This window comes from Lithobates pipiens, unplaced genomic scaffold (assembly GCF_037356315.1).
Source record: "Lithobates pipiens isolate NorthernLeopardFrog02 unplaced genomic scaffold, aLitPip1_a1.2 Scaffold_1, whole genome shotgun sequence".
NCBI classification, from domain to species: domain Eukaryota; kingdom Metazoa; phylum Chordata; class Amphibia; order Anura; family Ranidae; genus Lithobates; species Lithobates pipiens.
Genome location: NW_027507685.1, coordinates 191,580,418 through 191,591,845, shown reverse-complemented (window position 1 = coordinate 191,591,845; position 11,428 = coordinate 191,580,418). Strand labels below are relative to the sequence as shown.

General features: G+C 44.7%; 1 protein-coding gene across 13 annotated transcripts in view; it reads left to right on the top strand.

Moving 5' to 3' along the window:
• Positions 1–5,819: 5,819 nt before the first annotated feature.
• The window catches only part of HUWE1 (HECT, UBA and WWE domain containing E3 ubiquitin protein ligase 1), a 226,822-nt gene continuing 221,213 nt past the window's right edge, over positions 5,820–11,428 (top strand). For all 13 annotated transcript variants that reach the window (XM_077479218.1, XM_077479208.1, XM_077479201.1 and 10 more), the window contains exon 1: positions 5,820–5,983. The gene's annotated coding sequence lies outside the window, so the exon portion shown is untranslated. The remainder of the gene's footprint in view (positions 5,984–11,428) is intronic.

The window sequence follows — 11,428 nt, the reverse complement described above, 5'->3', positions numbered from 1 at the left end:
GAACCAAACAAGTTTTATCTTGGTCTCATCAGACCACAGGACATGGTTCCAGTAATCTATGTCCTTAGTCTGTGTGTCTTCAGCAAAGTGTGGGCTTTCTTGTGCATCATCTTTAGGAGAGGCTTCCTTCTGGTAGGACGGACATACAGACCAATTTGATGCCGTATGTTGCATATAGGCTGAGCACTGACAGGCTCACCCCCCACCCCTTCAACCTCTGCAGCAATGCTGGCAACACTCATACATCTATTTCCCAAAGACAACCTCTGGATATGACACTGAGCACATACACTCCACTTCTTTGGTCGGCCATGGAGAGGCCTTTCCTGAGTGGAATCTGTGCTGTTAAACCACTGTATAGTCTTGGCCACCGTGCTGCAGCTCAGTTTCAGGATCTTGGCAATTTTCTTGTAGCTTAGGCCATCTTTATGTAGAGCAACAATTTTTTTTTTTTTTTTTCAGATCCTCAGAGAGTTCTTTGCCATGACGTGCCATGTTGAATTTCCAGTGACCAGTATGTGAGAGTGAGAGCGATAACACCAAATTTAACACACCTGCTTCCTGTTCACACCTAAGACCTTGTAACACTGAGTCACATGACACCGGTGAGGGAAAATGGCTAACTGGGCCCAATTTGGCCATTTTCACTTAATGGTGTACTCACTTTTGTTGCCAGCGGTTTAGACATTAATGGCTGTGTGTTGCGTTATTTTGAGGGGACAGCAAATTTACACTGTTATACAAGCTATACATTTACTATATTGTATCAAAGTGTCATTTCTTCAATGTTGTCACAAGAAAAGATGTAATATAATAATTAAAAAAAAATTTGAGGGATGTACTTATTTTTGTGAGATACAGGGATACCTTGGTTCACAAACTTAATTTGTGAAAGGACTGAAATTTGTTTGCGAACCATGGCAAATTTTCCCATAGGGCTTAATGTAAATCAGGTTAATCCATTATTAACTTTCTTTTTTTTTTTTTTTATATAAAAAAAATAATGAAATATATATACAGTACAAAGAGGATTTCAAACATATATTACATACCGTCATTTACATTAGGTGGACCTTTTTCATGTAAGCATCTAAAAATAAAAAAAATAAAACTATAGCTCCTCTTTAATCCTTGTTGAAACGATCCCAAACCCCAAACTAAATGACTAATCTAGTGACCAGAAAATGGCACACTGTGCATCCAGGGAAAGATCATCTAAGGCAATGATAAAGTTGTAGAATTCATATAAACTGTTTTTCCATGATTCCCAGTCAAGTGAGCCCACCCTCCATGGTAGTCAGGGGGCAGAACCCCTGTCTGAGTGGACTGGTTCTCCTAAAACTCTCATCTTGCACTGCTCTTCTCAATATGAATGTCAGAGCAGGGAAGTTGGCCGCGACTCGTGTTTGTGAACCAAAGCAATTTTTTTTGTCAACTCTTGTTTGCGAACCAAATTGTTCATGAACAGATGCGTTTGTGAACCGCTGTAAGTATAAAGTGTTAATTTTTTAAAAATAAAACTTTATCCTTTACAATCTCCTTTACAGCCTCTGCTGAATGCTGCAACTTGACAGGTAGTAACCGATGTTTAAAAACTTCCACTTTGCCACTTTCACATGCCGCGTTTAGCAGAGTCCATGAGCGTTTCTGTTTAGAAGTATTTTTGACAGATAACAGATTTTACAGAGGGTCCCTACAATGCAGGAAAAAAAAAAAAACAGTCTCTCTCTCCCCTATAAACAAAAATGCTTATAAACACGAGTTACCGCAATTACAAGCATTTGGCGTTTCAAATGCCCCTGAACTTTATCCTGTTTGCAAATTTTTGCTTTCAAAGAAATGCTTCTAACCTCAACAGCTTCTAAACTACAGTGGAAGGCTGAGTGTACATGTACCCATAAGATAACATTGGGGAGAGTTCAGGGGCTGCTTAAAAAAAATGCCCTGCGGACTAGAACAGGGCACGTTGTTGCATATGTTTTGGTCATGTTCGAAGTTGTCTCACTTTTGGTCCACAGATAGGACTGTTATTCAAAAATTTACAAAGTATAATGTCCCCAATGACCCGGCCTTCTTTCTCCTGCACGTAAATACCATGTCCACTAAAAAGTACAAAAAATCCATTCTATGTCACCTAGTAAATGCCGCTAGAGCATGTATACCGCTCCACTGGAAAAGCCAGGCCCCTCCATCGGTGGCGTCCTGGATTCGTAGGGTGGAGGACATTAGTAAACTGGAGGACCTGGTGCTTACGGGGAGGCAACAGCAGGAAAAATTTAGGAAAACATGGGCGCTGTGGCACCAGTTTATATTCTCGCCCGAAGGAGTATCTCTGAGGACCTTGTAATATGGTCAGCATTATAGACTACATGTGGGTTAGGGCAGTCCTGAATCAACCAGAATCCCCCCCCCCCTCTCTTTCCCCCCTCAGTTTCCCTCTTCAGTGTCCCTTCCCCCACCCCCAATGGTCTCTGTCCTTGGTACTGGGTTTTTGCTGGGGTGTTGAGGTTCTGACGAGAGCCGGAGATGGGGGGAACTGAACGGATCTAGGCTCTCGAATACACTTCTGGCTTCTTAATGAAGATTTTATGCTTAGACACGTGGTTATCCCCAGATGACAGATTGACTTAGGTCTTTCATGGAGGTATAATTGGTATGCCATGTACAGTGTCTTCTATGAACCTACCTCTCCCTTGCTCTCGGCAATATGTTCAATATGTGCTCCCCTTTTCCTCCCTGCCCTTTATGTATCCCACTTCTATGTTGTACGATATGTCCATGCCCATGTTGGGCATTGTTTGAAATTAATAAAAATGTATATTTGAAAAAAAAAAAATGCCCAACTGCTCCTAAACGTCCGCTTACCAGCTGCATTGTAGTTCCAATGATAATATGAGAGCTGCCAGCAACAACCTTTTCATGAACCCCAGACAGGGTCTTGCAGAACTAACGCTACCCTAATCAAAAGATCTGGGGGGTGTGTGTATGCTGTAAGTGTGGTGGAGTTTTTTTTTTTTCTTTCTTTCTTAAGCCCAACAGACCCACCATCCTAGGTAAGACTATATTTATAGGACACTGCTCCACAATCCAAAAACCAACATATAATTTACTAGTTAGCAATTGTAGGATATCAAATAGGTGATATTTGTATATGATGTATATTTATCCCACGAGGTCTAAGGTGTCTTTATTAGGCCGTGTACACACGACCGGACTTTTCAATGGACTGAATTCCATCGGCCTTTGACAGCATTTCAACGGACTTCCGTCAAATCGGACTTGTCTACACACAATCACATCAAAGTCTGACCAATTTGACCGTGATGACGTATGACTGGACTAGAATTAGGAAGTTCATAGCCAGTAGCCAATAGCTGCCCTAGTGTCAGTTTTCATCTATCGGACTAGCCTACAGACGAACTGATTTTTTGACCGGACTTGAGTCCATCGGAAAGATTTAAAACATGTTCTAAATCTAAAGTCCGTCTGATTTTTCAACAGCAATGGTCCGATGAAGCCCACTCATGGTCAAATTGTCCGACGGATTTGTTCCGTCTGACCTTTGCTGTCAAAGTTTGGCCGTGTGTACACGACATTAGCCTTCTGGACCTTGTACTATACAGTAAAACCTTGGTTTGAGAGCATTTTGCAAGACAAGCAAGATTTTTTAATAACTGTTGACTTGATTTACAAACGATGTCTTAATATACAAGTAGTGTCAAGTCACAACTGAGTATAAAAGACAAGAGAGGTGCCTCTAAATGTAGCAATATGGTTAAATTTAATGAAGGTGCAACATTTTAGAAACTCACATGGTTGATGATTAAAAGTCACATCTAAGTATGCAGGCATCTGGGTAAAGCTGTCCACAGTTGTTTTGGAACTACATTTCCCATGATGCTCATGCAGTCTAGGTGAGAATGATGGGAAATGTAGTTCCAAAACATCTGGGCTGCCAAGGTTCACCATCACTACTCTAGAGAATAAACTGGTGGTCATAGCAATACCTTGTTACACTGTATCACTGACATAGACCATCCTCTCCACCCCGTTGACGTTGTCCTTTCCACTCTGTGCTCCATGCCTTGCTTTCAGAGCGCTCTACTGCAGAGTAGTCTTCCTGGTCACGATTGCAGACTGACAGGGGTAAGAGTCAGTAGTGTAGGGGGTGGTCTATGTAGACTGCTTTACCCTGGAAGCCTGCCTACTTAGAGGTAAATCTATTTTTATTGTACATAAAAATGAAAAAAATATTAGAGCAACAAAGGTAAATCCTCTTAATCCATCTAATATTGTACAACAAAGGTAGATAAAACACAAACATAGATAACTTAACAGTAGAGGTATGTACCCCAGGAAAATGAGAACATAAACAAAAAACTTTAGCATTAGGAAAGCCAAAAACCCGAGGTGTGCACTTTCAGGTATATCAAAGGGGGAGTGGGAAAATAAAATAAGAGAGACGCAGATGCCTGCATACTTAGATGTGCCTCTTTTAATCATCAACCATGCGAGTTGCTAAATGTTGTACCTTCATTAAAATGTAACCATATTGCTGCACATAAGCCGCGTACACACGATCAAACAATCCGGTGGAAAATCCGCCCGTGTGTGGGCTCTGGCTGAATTTTTTTTTTTTTTTTTTTTTTTTAAAACCCAAAAGTCCGGCGGACTAAGAAATACAATATTCACCCAGGAAGCAGATGAAAAAATTTAAAAACAGCAACAAATAATGACAGAGATGATCATTTTTCCTATTGTCTAAAAAAATAAAAATAAAAAAAAAGCCAGTTAAAAATCACTGGAAAATGATGTATGCAAACGCGCAAATACGTTTGACAAAACGCCAGTAAAAACGTTCAAAAATGCTACGCTCAGGTGTGAATGCAGACTCAGTGTCACAGCAGTGCAATTCTCCTGGTTCTGTCCGGTCCCCTCCCCTGGCCACAGACAGAAGACAAAGCGGCTGCCATGGCCGTGCTCCATTTGGCCGCTCGATCTGCTCTGTCTTCTGTCTGGGGCTGAGTGACAGGCCCAGCCAGGTGATCGCCTGGCGCTCGCAGGTGTCCGGGAAGCCCGCAGCAAAATACAAAGGGTACTGCGACTTGTGGGAGACTTGGGATGTCTGTGAATTAGTCACATATGACAGTGCCGAGATACTAAAAACTGGTGTGAAGATTTCAGTACTTCGGGCCGGTTCACACGTCCCTATAGTGAGTTTTTACACATTTTAGACACACTACAATAAAACGCCATAGAAAAGACATTAAAAATGCAGTGTGCAGAATTTTTTTTTTTTTTTTAGCCCACCTCACCGAAAACGCACAGATGTGAACAGGGCCAGGCGCACACCGTTTGCAAGGTACTTTATTGATGGCGGACAGTGTGTGATTGGAGTGCAATGTGTAGAAATGATTCTGTCATTTTATTTAATGAACATACAATTAGGGCTGAAAATTTCCACTGACAGCAGGCCATGAACCCGGGACTCATTGAGTTCCATGACTCATGGCCCCGCCGTTCATGATAAAGCAATTCCACTGACACTCTCCAGTCACCACAGGCGCTGCTGAATGACAAAAATCTCGCGAGATTCTCAGGGCAAGAAGAGATCACGAGATCTGCTTGCGACGCGCCGCCCTCCTCTCTATCCGGGGGAAGAAAATCTGGAGATGGAGGAATGACGCTCTCGCGAGACTTGTCATCGGCGGCGGTAGAAGGGGGGTGGAGAAACCCCTGCAGTCCAAGCAAGTCTCGCGAAATTTACAGCGACTTTGCCTCTAAGGGGGAAACGAGAAGAAAATCTCGCGAGGACTGGCTTGGGCAGACAAGGGAGGCGGGGCCAACAAAAAATTGTCTCGCGAGATTTGGGGGGGCGCCGCGGATCTTGCGCTCACGGGTCCAGCAGTCAGTAGGGGCTTTGGGCTGTGTTAAGATGGCGGAGGCGGCCGGAGTTCGGAGCTGAGTTGGCTGACCCGACCAGGTAAAACGGCGCTGAGGGGGGTGAGGAGAGGTGGGGGAGGGAAGTGGCGTATGAAAAATGAGGCAGGGGGCAGTGCGGTGGTGGCGGCGGCGGCTGACACACGGGGGCGCCTCACCTCCGTCTCCTCCTCCCCCCTGTCACCCCAGTGGCGGCCTTCTCACCTACGCCTCACACTCCACCGCAGGCTCCGCGGCCTAGCCTGACTTCCCGGCCCCGCTCCCTTCCACCCCCAACTCAGAGGCGGCCGCCCCCTTCCGGCTCCTCACACTAGGCCCGGGCCTTTCCGATCTCCTCCACACACTACAAACCCCGGGGAGGCCTAGTGAGAGGGGAGCCATGACCCAGCTCTTTTCTCAGGAGAGGGCCGGGGATGGTCACGTGACCCCTGGGGGCCCCCCCTCTGTGTGTGTAGACCGGCCATTGTGGAGGAATGTGTGCTCTTCTCCACACTGTGCTCCTTTCTTCCCAACACTCTGAGCTGCTCTTCTCCTCATCCCCAACACTCTGAGCTGCTCTTCTCCTCATCCCCAACACTCTGAGCTGCTCTTCTCCTCATCCCCAACACTCTGAGCTGCTCTTCTCCTCATCCCCAACACTCTGAGCTGCTCTTCTCCCCCTCTGCACAGCGTTTAATCCTATGTATTCTGAAGGCCTCTAGGGTAAAGCACAGTGTTCTACGCAATAGCAAACATGTATTGTATTGCAACTCGGATTCAGAAGAAGGGACTTTCTTAGATTAGATGGCTGCATTTGTTTTCCTTTTTTTTAGGTTTCCTTTCCTGATGGTGATCCAGCCAGTATGTCTGTTGTATTTTTTAACAAGGTGTCCAGCAGCTATTGGAGGGATGAGACAAACCACTTTAACAGAACCTTTATCCCCCCCCAAAAGGAAAACAATCTGCTGTAATTAATGAAGCTGGAGTTTGGCTTCAATTTGTTAATGTATTTAAAGTGGAAGTGCGCCGGGAAAAAAAAAGAAATATATTGAAAGCCGGCCGCTACAAATACTGCAGCTGCTGATTTTTAATATTAGGACTCTTACCTGTCCAGGGGGCGCCTGCGATGTCGGCAGTCAAAGCTGATCTGTCTGGGTCTTGGCCGCTGCCTCCGCCGCCATCCTCGGTAAGGGAATCAGGAAGGGAAGCCTTGTGGCTTCTCTCCCTGGTTCCTTACTGTACATGCGTGTCCTCACTGGTCCCTGCTGTGTTTTGGGACCTGTGTATCTCCCAGAAGATGGCGGGGGAGGACAAAGTAGGCGCTGGAAGTGTCGTAGGTCACTGTGATCACCACAGTGATCTATGCCAGGAATTGGGAAGAAATAACCATATTAGACAGGTATCTGCTCCATTCTCCCCCCTGAAAGGTGACACCGGAGGGAGGGGGGAGGATTCCAAAAAGTGTAAGTTCCATTTTTGGGTGGAACTCTGCTTTAAAGTGATTGTACACCTTGAGGTACAAAAACAGTCACTTTCAGAGCTGATGATAGGTCTTCCAAGGTGCGGAGTAACATATGTCAGATACAATGGTGGTGTGAAAGGTATATATCAGGCATATGCATTAGGGGACTTCCAGCTGTTGCAGAACTACAAATCCCATGAGGTATAGCAAGACACTGACAGCCATAAGCATTACACCCAGAGGCATGATGGCACTTGTAGTTTTGCAACATCTGAAGATCCGCTAATTGCATATCCCTGCTATATATGGTATCCCAAACCTGGGAGGATGTAGCCACCCTCAGATGGGGTAACCCAAAAGGAACTACAAGAAAAACAGAAATGAAAGGCACGCACACCTAGTGCATTACCAAAGATAATTTAATAAGACAACATTTTTATATAAAAGTGGGTACTCACAAAATGCAACTGACACAAAAGGCCGTAAAACAGTGCATGGACATGCACAGAACACGGGGTACAGCTAACGCGTTTCCCATGATGCACGAGACTAGCCTAGCTCTGAGGAAGGTGGTGTGCCCCCGAAACACGTTGGCTGTACCCCGTGTTCTGTTTTTATGGCTTTTTGTGTCAGTTGCATTTTGTGAGTAGCCACTTTTATATAAAAACGTTGTCTTATTAAATTATCTTTGGTAATGCACCAGGTGTGTGCGCCTTTCATTTCTGTTTTTCTTGTGTTTGTACACCGTGTACAACCACTTTTACCTACAGGTAAGCCTTATAGGCTTACCTGTAGGTGCTGGAAATATCTCCTAAACCTCCACAGTTTAGGAGATATTTACAATAAAGCAAAGCACCAATGTCTACGGCGCATGCGCACTTTAGAAAAGGGCAGATCATGCGGTTTCTAAAGGGGGGGGTCATGCCATGACTGGAGGTTCCCGCACGCATGCGTAACATCACTGCGGCCAGTCAGAGTTGGAGTTCACGGCCCCTGGAAGGAAGAGGGGGGGGGGGAGATGGACGCTCACCGCTAGTGGGGACAGCAGTGACGTCGCAGGCTTTGGTTTAAGTTAAGTAACACATAATGGGCTACTATTATGCGTTACCTTTTCAGGGAAATAAAGAGGAAGTAAAACCCATCAGAGTTTACTTCCTCTTTAAAGTGGCGTTCCACCCAGAAATTGAACTTTTGTTTATCATATTCCCCTTCCACCCCCCCCTCATCCGGTGCCATGTTTGACACCTTGCAGAGGGGAGCAGATACCGGTCAAATCCAGGCGGTTGGTTGCTCCTCCTTCTGGACATGGATCACCACACTATCTGTGGCAACCTACACCGTGTATGCCCCCCCCCCGTCCGGTGAGGACATCGCGGAACTCCGCTTTAAATCTGGTTAGTTACATGGATGCTCAACCTGTGGCCCTCCAGCTGTTGTGGAACTACAAGTCCCATGAGGCACTGCAAGGCTGAGCCTATGTGTCAAATCAAAACTGAAATAGAATGTTGTGTGTGTTTAAGAGTTTGTATTTAATATCGTCACACAAGGCCCCTCAGATTATTTAGGCAATTTGTCAACCATTGTATGTCATGCATGGATTGCTTTATTCATCCAATCTAACCTATTCTCATTTATTTCCTGTGTTTATGTACTGGAAAAATATAGAATGTAAAGAAAGTGTTTTAAACCTCAAAACCTTTATTAGATTGCGGTTTTCTAATTCTTAAAGCGGTATCAAACCCAAAATGTAACATATTGCAGCTTACCAATCATTAGATGTGGTGGCTGGTTTCATTTTTTTTCTTTAGGCTTTTTTACCCCCTCTATTTTGACTTTGTGATCTGGTCAGTAACACACCTCCTGTTTTAGAGCGCTCATCCTCTGGATAAAGAAGCACGGGGGGGGGGCACCCATCCACAGCAGCATTGAGTCTGGGGGAGAGGCAAGTGTTAGATGTACTAGCAAATTTAGATACACTAACAAATTTAAGCCAAACTCCAGCTACAGCAGTTACAGCAAACTTTTTTTTTTTTTTTTTTTATCTCTTGGGATAAAGAGTTTTTTTTTTTTTTTTACCATTCTGGACCGGTCCGCATACGCCTACTGCAGCAGGGAGGCCTTTCTGTACGTGATTTCCCCCTTCCTGGTCGGTAAATGGCTCCTGCTGTACTTGGACACAGTGGGAGCCAATCATTAGGCCTACCAATGATTTAATGGTTTAAAAAAAAAAACTGTTAAAGCGGGACTGTACTGGGGGAAAAAAAATATTAAAAGCCAGCAGCTATAAATACTACAGCTGCTGACTTTTAATAAATGGACACTCACCTGTCCCGGGGTCCAGCGATGCCGAGATCGATCTCTCGGCTGCTGCCGCCACCATTCTAGGTGAGGGAATCGGGAAGTGAAGCAAATCGGCTTCACTTCCCTACTGCGCATGTGCGAGTCGCGCAGCGCAATAGGAATTGTCCGCACTGTCTCTGGGACCCGTGTGTGTCCCAGCAGACAGCGTGGCAGGACAGGAAGAGGCATAGACTCCCACTGGAGTCTATGCCCGGAAGTGGGTGTAAATACCTGTCTTTGACAGGTATCTCCACCCCCCTCCCCCCTGAAAGGTGCCAATTGTGACACCGGAGGGGGGGAGAGTTCCGATCAGCGGAAGTTCCACTTTAGGGTGGAACCCCGCTTTAACATTCCCGGCATGCCATAAATGCTAGCTGTCACATTGGTTAGATGCTCAACCACACTGTCAAACCATCCAATGGCTGGTGTCATAATGGATCACATGTGCCGCATCATGGCAGTTGGAGGTTAGAGAGGCCAAGATCGCAGCTTCCTTGGCTCGAAACGATAGGAGGGTTTACTTCCACTTTAAAAAGCACTCACTAGGCACACATTTAACCCTTTGATTGCCCCTGATAGCCCCTTATTTGTCAGTGTTAGTACAGTTATGGTACATATTACGTAGCATTGATCAATGTATCGGTCCCCAAATAAGTGTCTGTACCTGATTTGTTTGCTTTAATGTTACAGTCCTGCTATAAGTTGCTGATCACCACCACTACTAGTAAAAAAAAAAAAAAAAAACCTTAGTTTGTAGACGCTATAACCTTTGCGCAAACCAATCAATATACGCGTATTGGGATTTTTTTTTTTACTAAAAATATGTAGCAGAATGCATATTGGCTAAATTGAGGAAGCCTTTTTTTTTGTAGTAAAAATTTTTTTTTTTTTTCAAAATTGTTAATTTTTTTTGTTAATTGTTTATAGCGCAAATAATAAAAAAACGCAGAGGTGATCAAATACCAACAAGTTTTATTTGTGGAAAAAAAAAGGACATCAATTTTACTTGGGTACAACGTTGCACGAGTGCGCAATTGTCAGTTAAAGCGTTGCAGTGGTGAACCGCCAAAAATGGCCTGGACAGGAAGTGGATAAATTCTTCCGGGCTGAAGTGGTTAAATTAGAATCGCACCGATACAGAGCATTTGCATTAGTACTTGTGCAAATGCTTTGATGCTTGATCCGATACCTGAGCAGTCATGGAAAATCGATTGGGGCAGTTAAAATTACCGATCTCTGTGTGGCTGACAGCCACTTTCCCCCTCCCACACTCCCCAGGTACCCTTCTGTGCCCCTCTACCCTCCCCTGTCCCAGATCTGTCAGGATAGAGCGCGGAGAAAGCAGCCAGTATATGTCATTTACCGGCTGTCCATTCCTAACTGAGCATCGTAAACTGACTGCGATGCTTCAGTTTGAGTGCAAACAAAGGGACTGGGGAATCTGTGTCCTCAGTCACTTTCTCTGGAAGGGACTAAGGGAAGATGTCGGGGGTCTGTTTAGCGCCCCCCCCCCCCCCCCCTCACATAAATTCGTAATTGTAAAAAAAAAAAAAAAAAAAGTAATTTTTCTCAATTGAATGGGTGTTTAGGATAGTGATATAGGGTATAGCAAGGAGGTCCATGTATTGGAAAACCTTTCCATAAGGACTAGGGTTGTACCAATACCACTTCAAGACCGTACAAGTACTGATGCTTTTTTTTTTTTTT